The sequence below is a fragment of the Magnolia sinica genome, chromosome 16, assembly GCF_029962835.1.
Source record: "Magnolia sinica isolate HGM2019 chromosome 16, MsV1, whole genome shotgun sequence".
Taxonomy (NCBI): domain Eukaryota; kingdom Viridiplantae; phylum Streptophyta; class Magnoliopsida; order Magnoliales; family Magnoliaceae; genus Magnolia; species Magnolia sinica.
In genome coordinates, this window is record NC_080588.1 from 37,945,827 (window position 1) to 37,957,642 (window position 11,816).

Here is an 11,816-nt window from a genome sequence, read left to right on the forward strand (position 1 = left end):
GGTTCGTGAGGACGCTTCTTACATCGAGCAGCCAGTTCGTATCCTTGATCGGAAGGAGCAGGTCCTCCGAACCAAGGTCATTCCCTTGGTGAAGGTTCAGTGGGGTCACCATTCTGTGGATGAGGCATCTTGGGAGCGCGAGGCTGAGATTCGAGAGCGCTATCCTCATCTTTTTGATGATTGATTGTATGTTGTATGCTGTCTCTGATATTTATATGGCGATGCCTTGCTTCCTCTTCTATTATGATTTATGTTTTCTTGTGATGATTGTTTAAATTTCGAGGACGAAATTTTTATTTGGTGGGGAGAGCTGTAAGACCCGTGTCCTAATCCGTACCATTTCATTAGCTTTCGCGGTCCTTCCGGTCAAATTCCGGCAACCTTCGCACCGTATTCGGTATTTGCGCACGATCCTAAGTCAGGTCCCGCGCACCGACGTCGGCTCGATCCGAAACTTATGTCTTGGTGATCGCGTCGTCGCCGCGGTTCCAACGCCGTGACTTGCGCACCGAACCGATACCCAGGTAAGAAGATGCCGATCAGCGTTTATTCCGAAGAAACACCGCGCGTTGCGGATTTCGAGGGAATCTCTACACAATTAGTCCCACTAATTAAACATAAATGCAACCATACCTCAAAGTACTTCACCATTCCCTCTTTTTCCAAAAGTCCACCATCTTTCCACCTCACCATTTCTCTTTTCTCATTTTCAACCTCAACCATCCCTCTTCTCCACCAATTTCAAACTAAACCATACCCCTCATCACTTCTTTCTTACAACCATCACTCCACCCATCCCTCCACCCATTATTTCTATCTCTCCCTCTCATTCTCTAGCAAATTTTCCAAATCCCATGAGAAATTTCACTCATCCAACACTCCCTCTCAACTTCAAGTGTGGCCCACCCTCTCATCTCCAATCTCAACCATTCATCCTTCATCAATCTCCATTAAAAGTGAAGGTAAGGAGCTAAGGAGTCCAAAGGAGCAAGGAGAAGGAAGATAAGGTGGGTGATTTGTCATTTTTTTTAATTTTAGGGCCCACTTGTTGGTGGGACCCATTTGGATGTATGTGATTTAATCAAGAGGGCCCATAGTGGCGGGGTTCCTCTATCTCACCGTGTATCTCTCTCTATCTCTCCTTCTTTCTTTCTTTGTAATGGTGTGGATCCCACCAATATGTGTTACATCTCCCCCGTCCATCTACACCAGACGGTGTGGTCCACTCTATTACAGGTGATGATCCACACCATCCACTATCTAGGTGGGTTAAATGCTTTATATATAAATATATATATGTTATATTTTATATAATATATTATGTATTATATATAATATAATATATATATATATATATATATATATATATATAATGTATATAGGTTGGTGGGCCACATCTACGTGGGACCCACCCCAATAATACACTTATGTATGCCGTCCAGCGTCCCTGGACGCTGGACGTTGGCAAGTGGCATGGGTGTGTAAAAAAAAAAAAAAAAAAAAAAGGGATAAAGGTAACCTTTGGGGGTGGACCATTCACATAGGCCCCACCTTGATTCAAGTATTTGATCTAATCCGTCTATCCTCTTCCTTGGATTAATTTAGACGTTGAGCTAAATTTTGGAACCAATCCGGTTCTCAAGCGGGCCATGCCGTAAGAAACAGACGTATCACCATTGAAATCCACTTTGACCCGTCCATCCGCCAACAACTCATTGCATATTGGTCTCGTTTCGTCGATCTTGAGTCGTAGAATCCGGTGGCTGGGACGGATCGGACTGAAGTGGACCCTACCATAGAAAATCTGCAAAAAAAACCGGATTTCAAAAAAAAAAAAAAAAGGAATAGAAGGGAGGCAGCAGCGCTGACGCTGCTGCTGCCGTGCCGTACGGCTGCTGACGGACGGACGAGCTGGGGCTCACGGCCCCAGCTGTGGGCCCCACTTTGATGTGTTTCGTTGATCCACACCGTGCATTTGAAGGGTCCCCATGTACCACCCGTTCACCCCAAAAATCAGCCATAAACGAAACTCAATCGGGCCATACCATTAAAAATCATGTGAAGACATTCCTAAACATATAAAAACACTTGGTGGGGCCTACCTGAGTTTTGGATGTCGTTGAAACTTGGTCTATACGGTTATTTAGATGGGACCCACATAATGGATGGGCTGGATTGTGAATCACATCTCGGTGGGCCCCAAAACAAAAAAAAAATAAATAAATAAATAAAAAATTTAAAAGCAGCAGCAGCGCTGCTGCTGCTGCATTGACGGGCGGCCACGAGGCAGGGACCCACGGCTCCAGCTGTGGGCCCCACCATGATGTATATTTTGTATCCACACCGTCCATTTGGTGGGCCACCATTTGACATGGACCCCCCTCAAAAATCAGGTCAATCCAGCGCTCGGGCGGCCCACTTCACAAGAAAAAGTGTGAATTGAACTCTACCATTGAAACCCTTTCTGGGTCCACAGAATTTTCAGATCAAGCTGAAAATTGTTGTTCCCCTCCTCCCTGGCCCGTGTGACCTTATGAATAGGTTGGATTTCAAATAAATATTATGGTGGGCCCTAGGCCCATGTGGTGGAGCCATATTGATGTAATTCTGGCCATTGGGGAGGCCCACCTTGATATATATATAAGGCCCATGAGGTTAGGCCCATTCGACGTATTGGTGGCCCGATGTCGAGGCCCACTCTGATATATATAAGGGCCATGTTACGAGACCCATTGTGATGTTTTCAAAGGCTCATGGAGTATGACCCATTGCAATGTACATAAGGCCCACTAATGCGGCCCACTTGATTTATATAAGGCCCATAGGAGATGGCCCATTTAATGTATCTGAGAACTATGGGTCGAGGCCCAATGAGATGTATATTAGTCCATTGCAATGTGTGATTTCCTATGGTTTGTGTAATGGTGCTTTATGGCGGGCTAAGCCTTGGGAACAATGTTGATTTGACGTCCACATTGTAAGGACAATGTTGGTTAAATGTCCGCATTGTCACACTCCTTAAGGCCACTGATAGGTTCATATTTATACTCTGCAGGCCGTCTAGGCCCATTTCTGTGATACGCAGAGCCCATCCCTATATGCATGTTTAGTATAGATCCATGGTTCATGATCATTCGCATCATATGTATGCCTGACGTGAGGAGTGACCGATCATAGCATATGCCTTTGGGCAGACTGTTTATGGGCTCCCTGATAGGCGGAGTTGCCCCATATAAGTGCATGGTACATACAGACTATTGCATGACTGATAATGTGACTCATGCACTTGCATTTGTGTGATTATAGTTACTATGTGCCCTAGCGACATCAGGGCCATAGCCTCCACAGATACATCGTGGATGGCAGGATTGGATACTGAAAATATTTAGTTTTAGCATACGGGCGCCATAGATATCTCTGGGTGAAAATCCCTAAACCCGATGGTACCGGAGGATGACTCCAACGTCGAGACCGAGTGGATACACGAGCGCGCGAGGGCCGTATACCAGGAGGCCGCGTCTCCCACTGTGTCGTGGTCGGTTGGAAAGGAGTGTAGCCTTACTCGCCCGAGGGTAGGGGGCAATACTAGCCGAGTTTGACCGGCTCGTGAATGGGTCCGCTATCGACGTGCGGGATAGGTATTGGCGGACTATTGATCGGGCGGATAGTGAGGTTTCTTACGCTTACTTGGGCTATGTGCGGCTAGGAGAGCGGCAGTGCCATTTGGAGTGTATTGGACCCCGGTGATTATCCGAATGAGAACTGCTATACTGATACATGTTGAGAATTGGCATGCTTGAGTTGCATCTCGCATCGCATGGCTGTGTATGGCCGATAGCATTCATATCTTGCACCGCATAGCCTTGGTACGGCTGATTGCATTCATGTGCTCATCACCATGATTCCGCATCACTCTGACCTTGCATTTTGAGCACGTTTATATTGCGCACACACTTACACCACCCTCTAAGCTTTCCATAAGCTTATGCACGATTGATGCGTGCAGGTGACACCAGGACGCAGTCGCAGCCATAGTCTGGCCATAGTTGGAGCGTGCAGCCGAGCTTCTGGAGTTTTGTTTCTTTTGTTGCACTGTATTTCCCCTTTCTGCCGCATTGTACTCAAAAGTTTTTGATCATAGTGGATTTTGTGGTGGTGTTCTTGTGGTTATTGTTTGTGGGTTATGCTTTTGTTATGCTCATTATGAATCAGACTGATGACTTGAAATCCTCCTTGTAGTATTCCAGGATCGGAACCTGGTGAATGGGTGCCAGGATCCGAAAAAAATGGGGTTCTACGGAGGCTGTCGGTGCCGGATTCGGCGATCGGGAATTTTGTGAGCCCGGTTTCCGAGTTCGGGGCGTGACAAGTTTAATTTCAAGCTTTAGAAGATCTCAAGATCAAGCTACATCAAGTAGAGATCTCAAGCTTTACAAGGTTCAAAGGTCAACCATTATCTGAAAAGAATGAAGTTCAATACTCATACTTAATGTTCCAGGTATGATAAACCTTAGATTGACCTTAGGGTAGGTCATTTTGGTTACATAATTCAAGATAAATCTTTATAGATGATTTTAGTCTATTCTAAGACTAGTCCGGGACCTTGTTTGACTAGTCCTAGCACTGGTTCGACCAGTCCAAGAAATTGCATGTCCAGTCCTAAGTTGTTGAAGATTTTCAAAAATTTTTGGTTAAGCTTCGACCAGTCCTGAGAACTGGTCGACCGGTCGTAGGAGGGTCACGACTCGACCTTCGACCGGTCGTGTATCTACGACTCGAACTACAGTGTGCAAATCATGTTTCATACAACCAGTCCTTGGTCAGCTACGACCGGTCCTATGTGGTCCACGACCAGTCGTAGAATCCCTACGACTAGTCGTAGAACGATTTTTTAAGATCGCACTTAAAATTTCAAAATGCCATTGTTTTAACAACCAGTCGAAGCTTTCTCAAGACCAGTCGTAGACGTGATTTCCGCAACTATAAATTGAACACGAATCTCAGAGTTTTATAACTCATTTCAAGAAAATCAAAGCTCCATTCTGAGATAAGTTAGTGATCATTTTAAGCTACGTTGTGCATAATTAATATTCTCTTTTTGTTAGCTTGTTTATTTGATTTTATTCCTGTATTCCAATCTTATTTGAAAAAAGGAATTGTTGTATTCCTTCTTCTTGGAATCAAAATCAAATATAGCTACGCCCATTTGATTTAATTTAAAATCAATTAGAACTTAGAACCATTTTAAGTGAGTATTGGACATTAAACGTTGATTCGAACTTCTACTCCGATTGGTTCTTCCGGGTTGCTACAAAAGGAGAAATCCAGGTATTTTACGTTTATGTAAAATTTCTATTCTTTTAGTTTTTGTTTAAGATTCACCAGAAAAATCTCATTGTGTGGTTATCTGAGGAAAGCCAGAAAACTCAGATAGTGTAGGTTTTTGGATTGTGTAAGCCCAAGTTAAAAAGACACAATTGTGAAGGTTTTAGGTGAACCTGTGAAACCTATTTTGTTAGTGAACGCTAATATCCCCTGTGTGAGGATATTAGGAGTGGAGTAGCATTCTGTGTGGTTGTTGTTGAACAGTTGGTGTACACACAGGCAAACCACTATAATTCTGTCTTGTGGTTTGAATATTTGCTTAAGTTTTATATCTTTTATCATTCAGATTTGTGGAATGTATGTGTGGATGTGAATGTTGTATTTCAAAGCACAGTGGGAATGTTATACTAATTTAGATTTAAATTCCTGTAATTTATTTTAATTCCTTGTTGTTTATTTATTCCTCTCTAGTTTGAGTTTTTGATACAAAGGGCGTTCTAGAAATAAGGCTGTCCTTGGTTTTTATGGTGTAAGGTTGTCCTTAGAACTGAATTCGTATCAACCTCTCAATTATTATTTATTGAGGTTACTTATGTCAGCATTGTGAATTGATTTATTTCATTTGGCTATCATATTCTTTTATTCCGTTGTTAAAGTTTTATTTTGGCATCGTCCTATTCACCCCTCCCCCTCTAGCTAGGCCATTTCAGATAACCTCTTTAACTAGTGGCCAATCATAGTTCGACAAGTGGAATATACCATCGCAAGGTTATACATAAATAGTCCATCAAGCCACATAGGGCTACTATTCCATCAAAGCCGCAATGGCCAAATATTCTATTTAATGATGTGATAAGAAGGGATTATCCCATAAATGTCACATAGGCCCAAATGATCCACAAGATGGTAAATCCACATCAAAAGTTCCATTTAATCTATTAGACAAGTGGCCACTAATTCGAGGACTTCTAAAAACACAATCAAGTAAGCATAAGTGGTAGAACAAGCCACGTATAATGTCATTAGCACTTACACATATAAAGTGCACGTCTTAAATCAGAATAGGGATACTAGAGATCCATAGCATGCTAAATTCCTTGAATTTAAATCTAAACATGTTTCATTTATAAAGAATTACCTAAATGAAACTAACATTCATCATTATTTCCACATTGCACTAGATTAAGTAATCAACAAACTAAATGAACTACGCTAACTATCATGACGTAGAAAAGCTTGAAGGGTGATCCTCACCTTAGGGTTGGATTATCTCTCAGTTTTGTTAGAATTTGATGTTCTCACTTTAAGGTCGGCATCTAACGTGATTAACATAGTTAGTGTGGTTAGATCGCAATATCCTTCACTAATATCAACCCTAAAGATTAGATAGTGTGGGGTTTGAGTAGGAATCTATGACTTAGAGAAAGTGATTCGAATTCCAATATAAGAATAGCATAGTTAAATGATTTCTATATTGAGATTTAAGCTAAAACTCTAAAATCAACTTACTTAGATGAGTCATGGTACGACTCGATGTTAAATCAAACCCAATCGAACTCTCCAACCTGACCTTGACTCACCTCAACTTGGATTTAACCCGAGCTCGGCTAAATAGACATAAAGTAGCGTTATGAAAATTTAACATTTATATCAGTAATCAATGATCTATATAAATTTAACTAACATTGGTCAAATGCCCATAGAGAGTCGACTCACCTAGTTGTGCAACTTGAACCGATTTGACTCAGTTCCTCACCGAGTCAAATCAGGACCCAATCAACAAAATCTGGTAAAAGTTCAAGTTTCAAATGTCCCATGCAGATGGTCGTAGCTGAACAACCAGCTGGACCGTGTGCCTAACTAAGCATCTAAATGAGTTAACTTAACACAACTCGCCAGTCAGTGAGTCAGACTCTGCCAACTGACTCGATAACAATACTCTCCTCTCTACTCTTCTTCTTCTTTCACTTCTCTTCTCTTTTCTTTCTGCTCCTCTCTCTTTTCACCTACTGGAATTCTAACCGGGCATAGACCCAAGCCCAACATGACTCAAATCATATGGGCCATCCGTTAGCTCAATAGCAAGTCAACCGTGGCTAGCTGACTCGATCCAAACTTAATCAGGAGTGCAGCAACCTCTCCACTCCCTCTCTCATTTCTCCCTCACTTCTTCTCTTTCTTCCATCCACCAAAGTTCCATTAGTAGCGTTGGAAGACTAGCTTCAATCTGACCCAATTTAACTCAGTTAGTCGAGTCGACTTGATTCAGCAGTGATTCCGAGGAATGGACTAGCGTCATTCCTCCACTCATTTTCTATTTTCTTTCTTACTCTCTCTCTCTCTCTCTCTCTCTCTCTCTCTCTCTCTAATGGAAGCCCGAATGGGATGCTGGACTCAACCCGATTTACAGTAACTCGGACCAAGTCGACTCGAATAGGTGCAGTAGCTCGGTGCCACACTCGAAATCTCCCCTTTCTTACCAACTTTTAGGGTGTCCTTTCTGAAGGTTTCCTGAATTGGAAAGGGTTATATATAGCTGTCCTAATCAGCTTCTAGAGACAGAGTATAACTAATCATGAGATTAGTTACGAGTGTTTGTTCTAATCGAGAGAATTATAGGCAATAGTTGATGATCCGATATGCATGGCCAAGATCTCATGATGTGGATGATCTTTCAATCGTATGGTCCACCAAAAGAATGTATCTGATCGACCAATAAGGCCCACACTATGATGATGGGTTTCTTGGATGAACAGGGAAGATGAAGTCACTGCTCATGGCAAGTTTTTTTCAATGGCCTATCATGGTGATCCAAGCGATTTGGATGGACTGGACGGGTCCACTAGCTGCTACAGGGTCCACCATCCATCACCACATTCCTCATAGGAGTGTCACACATACGATATTTTCAGCCGTAGCCAAAATCTCATGTGGATGTGTTTTCTCGTGGAGATATTTTCTCCCACGGAATGAGCTTCTCTTAGCCCTAAAATGCATGCAATGAACAACCACACAACATGTATTGCGCGCACATATCTATGGTGCATACACATCCATTACGTGCTTACATCTATTGTGCGTACTCATCCTTTGCGCGTGAATTTTCATTGTGCATCGCGCATTAAATTTTCCAAAACCTCTGTTGCGCACCGCGCAACCAAAGACTATAAATTCTAAGCTTTCTTATCTTATCTTTTTTATACTTCAACAAATGTCACCTTGATCCTTCATTTTGAATTTCTTCTTTTAAGATGAAAATGGTGGATCAATTCATCTTCATTCTTCCTTTCTCGAAATACTTCAACATGAGGCTTTGCACAGAAACCACACACTTATTGCGCTATCAGGTCGGTGTAATGGACCCGAAACTGTTTGTTCATATTGAAAAAAATGTTGAGCTCCAATGTTATATTTCTGAAAGATAGATTCATAATCTCATTCCTACAATTAATGATAACATTTGATGTAGCAAGGAATGGGCAAGCAATAATGTTGGGTATCTGAGTGCTCACATCCATAATGGGTTAAGTATCCAGAATAATAAAATCGACTGGGTAGTAGAATTTATCAACCTAGACCAACACATACTCAATCATCCCTCTTAGTACATGAATTAATCAATCAGCAAGTTGTAACGTGGTCCGGTTGTGTTTTAATTCACCAAAACCCAGTTGTTCATAAACTGAGTAAGGAATCAGATTTACACTCGCCCCCAAGTCAAGAAGTGCATGCTCAATTCGGTGATTCCCAATTACACAAGTGATGATTGGACTACTGGGATCTTTGTATTTTTGTGGCACATCTTACTTGACGATGGCACTCACTTTTTCTGTCAAAAAGATTTTCTTTTGTATGCATTGCTGTTTTTTGATAGTGCATAGATCTTTTAGAAATTTGGCATATGAAGGGATTTGTTTAACTGCATCCAGTAGAAGGATGTTGACCTTCACTTATTTAAGCACTTCTAGAATATCCTGAGAGTTAAAAAGAGGTTTTGGTGCAATCAACCGCTAGAGGAATGGTGCAATCGGCTTAATTTGAGGTTCCGGTTTCAACCCATGTGGGGCATTGCTAGGTCTATCATTCTCAATTTCTTCCAGGTCCTTAGGCTTTTCAGCCCTTACCGGAATAGATTTGTCATTTTGTCTTTCCACTCCTAAGAGTGGTGATAAACTTGGCTTGCTTCATTTGATTTGAAGAGCTTGGGTCGCTAATTTCATATTGTGGTTTTGGATTGAGGAGGGGTTGGGATGAAAGCATCCCTCTCTCCCCACTTGCTAAGTGTGACTCAATCCTTTGAATGGACGATGCGAACATTCCCATTGTTGTTTTGAGATCCTGAAATGCCTGCATCGTATTTTGGTTGAATAGCTCTTGATTTTGCATAAATTTTTGAACCATACCTTATTGAGGCCTCTTTTGATTTAAGAATTGCTTAAGGGCCTCTTGAGGGTTAGCCATTTGTCCATTCCTCCAACTAAAATTTGAATGGTTCCTTTAGCTGGAGTTTTTTGTGTTTGAGGTGGGTCCTTTGAAAGGTTTTTGGTAGTTGTTCATAGCATTTGATTGTTCATTCAATATCTCTTAAAAAGCAAAAATTGTTGGCTAATTTTCAATGGTATGTATGTTGCAAGCACAAATACCATAAACAACTTCTGTAGCCTTATCGGATTTGATAGGTATAGCCTTCTTAAGTTCCATGACCTCGACTTTTCTTATGAGATTGGCTATTCTTGCACTCATATCATCCTCCTCTTTTGATTAAGAACGCTTAGAAGTAGTGGGTCTTAGAGAGGTGTACCATGATTGCGCATTTTTTGCTAATTGATCTAGGAAATCTCATGCATCATTGGCCTCCTTATTCATGAAGTCACCATTACACATCATCTCTATAAACTGGCGCATTAGTGAAGTTAATCCATTATAGAAAAAGTTTATTGTTCGCCATATCTCATAACCATGATGTGGACAAGAATTCATGAGATCCTTAAACCTTTCCCAGTATTAGAAGAAGGTCTCTTCCTCTTTCTAGGCAAAGTTCATGGTTACCTTCCTTAAAGTGTTCATTTTTTGAAATGGAAAAAACTTTTTGAGAAATTCCTGAGTCATCTCAGCCCATGTGCCTATGGATCTTAGATTTAAGGAGTACATGTTGAGACTCAAATATTGCATATTTCCCCCCATTTATATCTTGGTTTTATGAACATGATAATGCTTAATGGTATATTTTATACATGTTTATGTTGTAAGGTGAGTTTAAGAGATTGGATTGAAAAGGATTGAAAAGAATGTTAAAAGCATAGATTTAAGGCTCAAGAATTGCCAACGCAAAGAACAGTTCTTTGAAGACCAAGATTGAAGATTTCAAGACCCTAAGATCCAAGATAACCAAGTGGAGAAGGAAGGAAATCGAAAGAACAAAGTGTTGAAATTCACTTCAATATCTGTGGCATCAACCACTATTCGATGACATCAAAGACATTGTTTGATGACATCGAACATAGGTCGATGGCATCGAATTTTCACAAGAAAATTAAGTTGGTTGCTCGATATATTGGATGCAATTCTCGATGAATCAAAGACATGTTCGATGACTCGAAGAAGATGCTCGATGACATCGAAGTCAATTCGATGGCATCAAATTTATTGAGGAAATTGAAGCAACTCGCTGGACTATTTTGGACACTTTTTCGATGGCATCGAAGGACTTCTAAATGACATCAAAGGAAGGTTCGATGACATAGAGATTTATGCAGTGCGAAAGGAGAAAAGGCGTGACTTCCGGATTTAAACCCCTTTGATGATATCAAAGGCTGTTTGATGACATCAAAGGCGTTAAACAGAGTTATGCGGACTGCGTATATTTGATGTGGTTTTACGATTTTGCGGAAACTAGCCTATAAATATGGGTTTCCTAAGTCTTTTTGAGATATCTGGGGTTTGAAGGAGCAGAGCAAAGGGGTGGTGCCATCTCCCAAGAGTTTCTTCTTCTTTTCTTCTTAATTTTTAATGCTTTCTTTAAGGATTTTAGATCCAATCATGTCAATGGTTGGCTAAATCCCTTAGCTAGGGCTACGGGGTGAAGCTTGTAGCATGATTGGGATGTTTTTCTTGTTTGATTCTTGTTATTGTTGAACTTCTTTGATTCTAATTTGATATTTAAGGAATACTTTAAGTTTTTAATGGTTTGTTGTGACTCAAATTATAATAAATCTGCAATAGCTTTGAGTATCTTCTTTTTTTGAATTGAGATTGTGAAGATAGTAAATCCTATTATTTACCATCATCTCTTGGACATGGTTGGATGATGGAATCACTTCCAATCCTCACAACTCTCATCTACTGAGAATTAGGTCAGTGGAAGTTCAGATTGAATTTATTGATATATCTTCCAATTGGATAAGATAGGACTCTAATTCCATTTGTGTTCCTTGAATCAAACAAGGAAATATCCTGATAGCTACAAGTGGATCCCTGGGCACCCTAGTTCC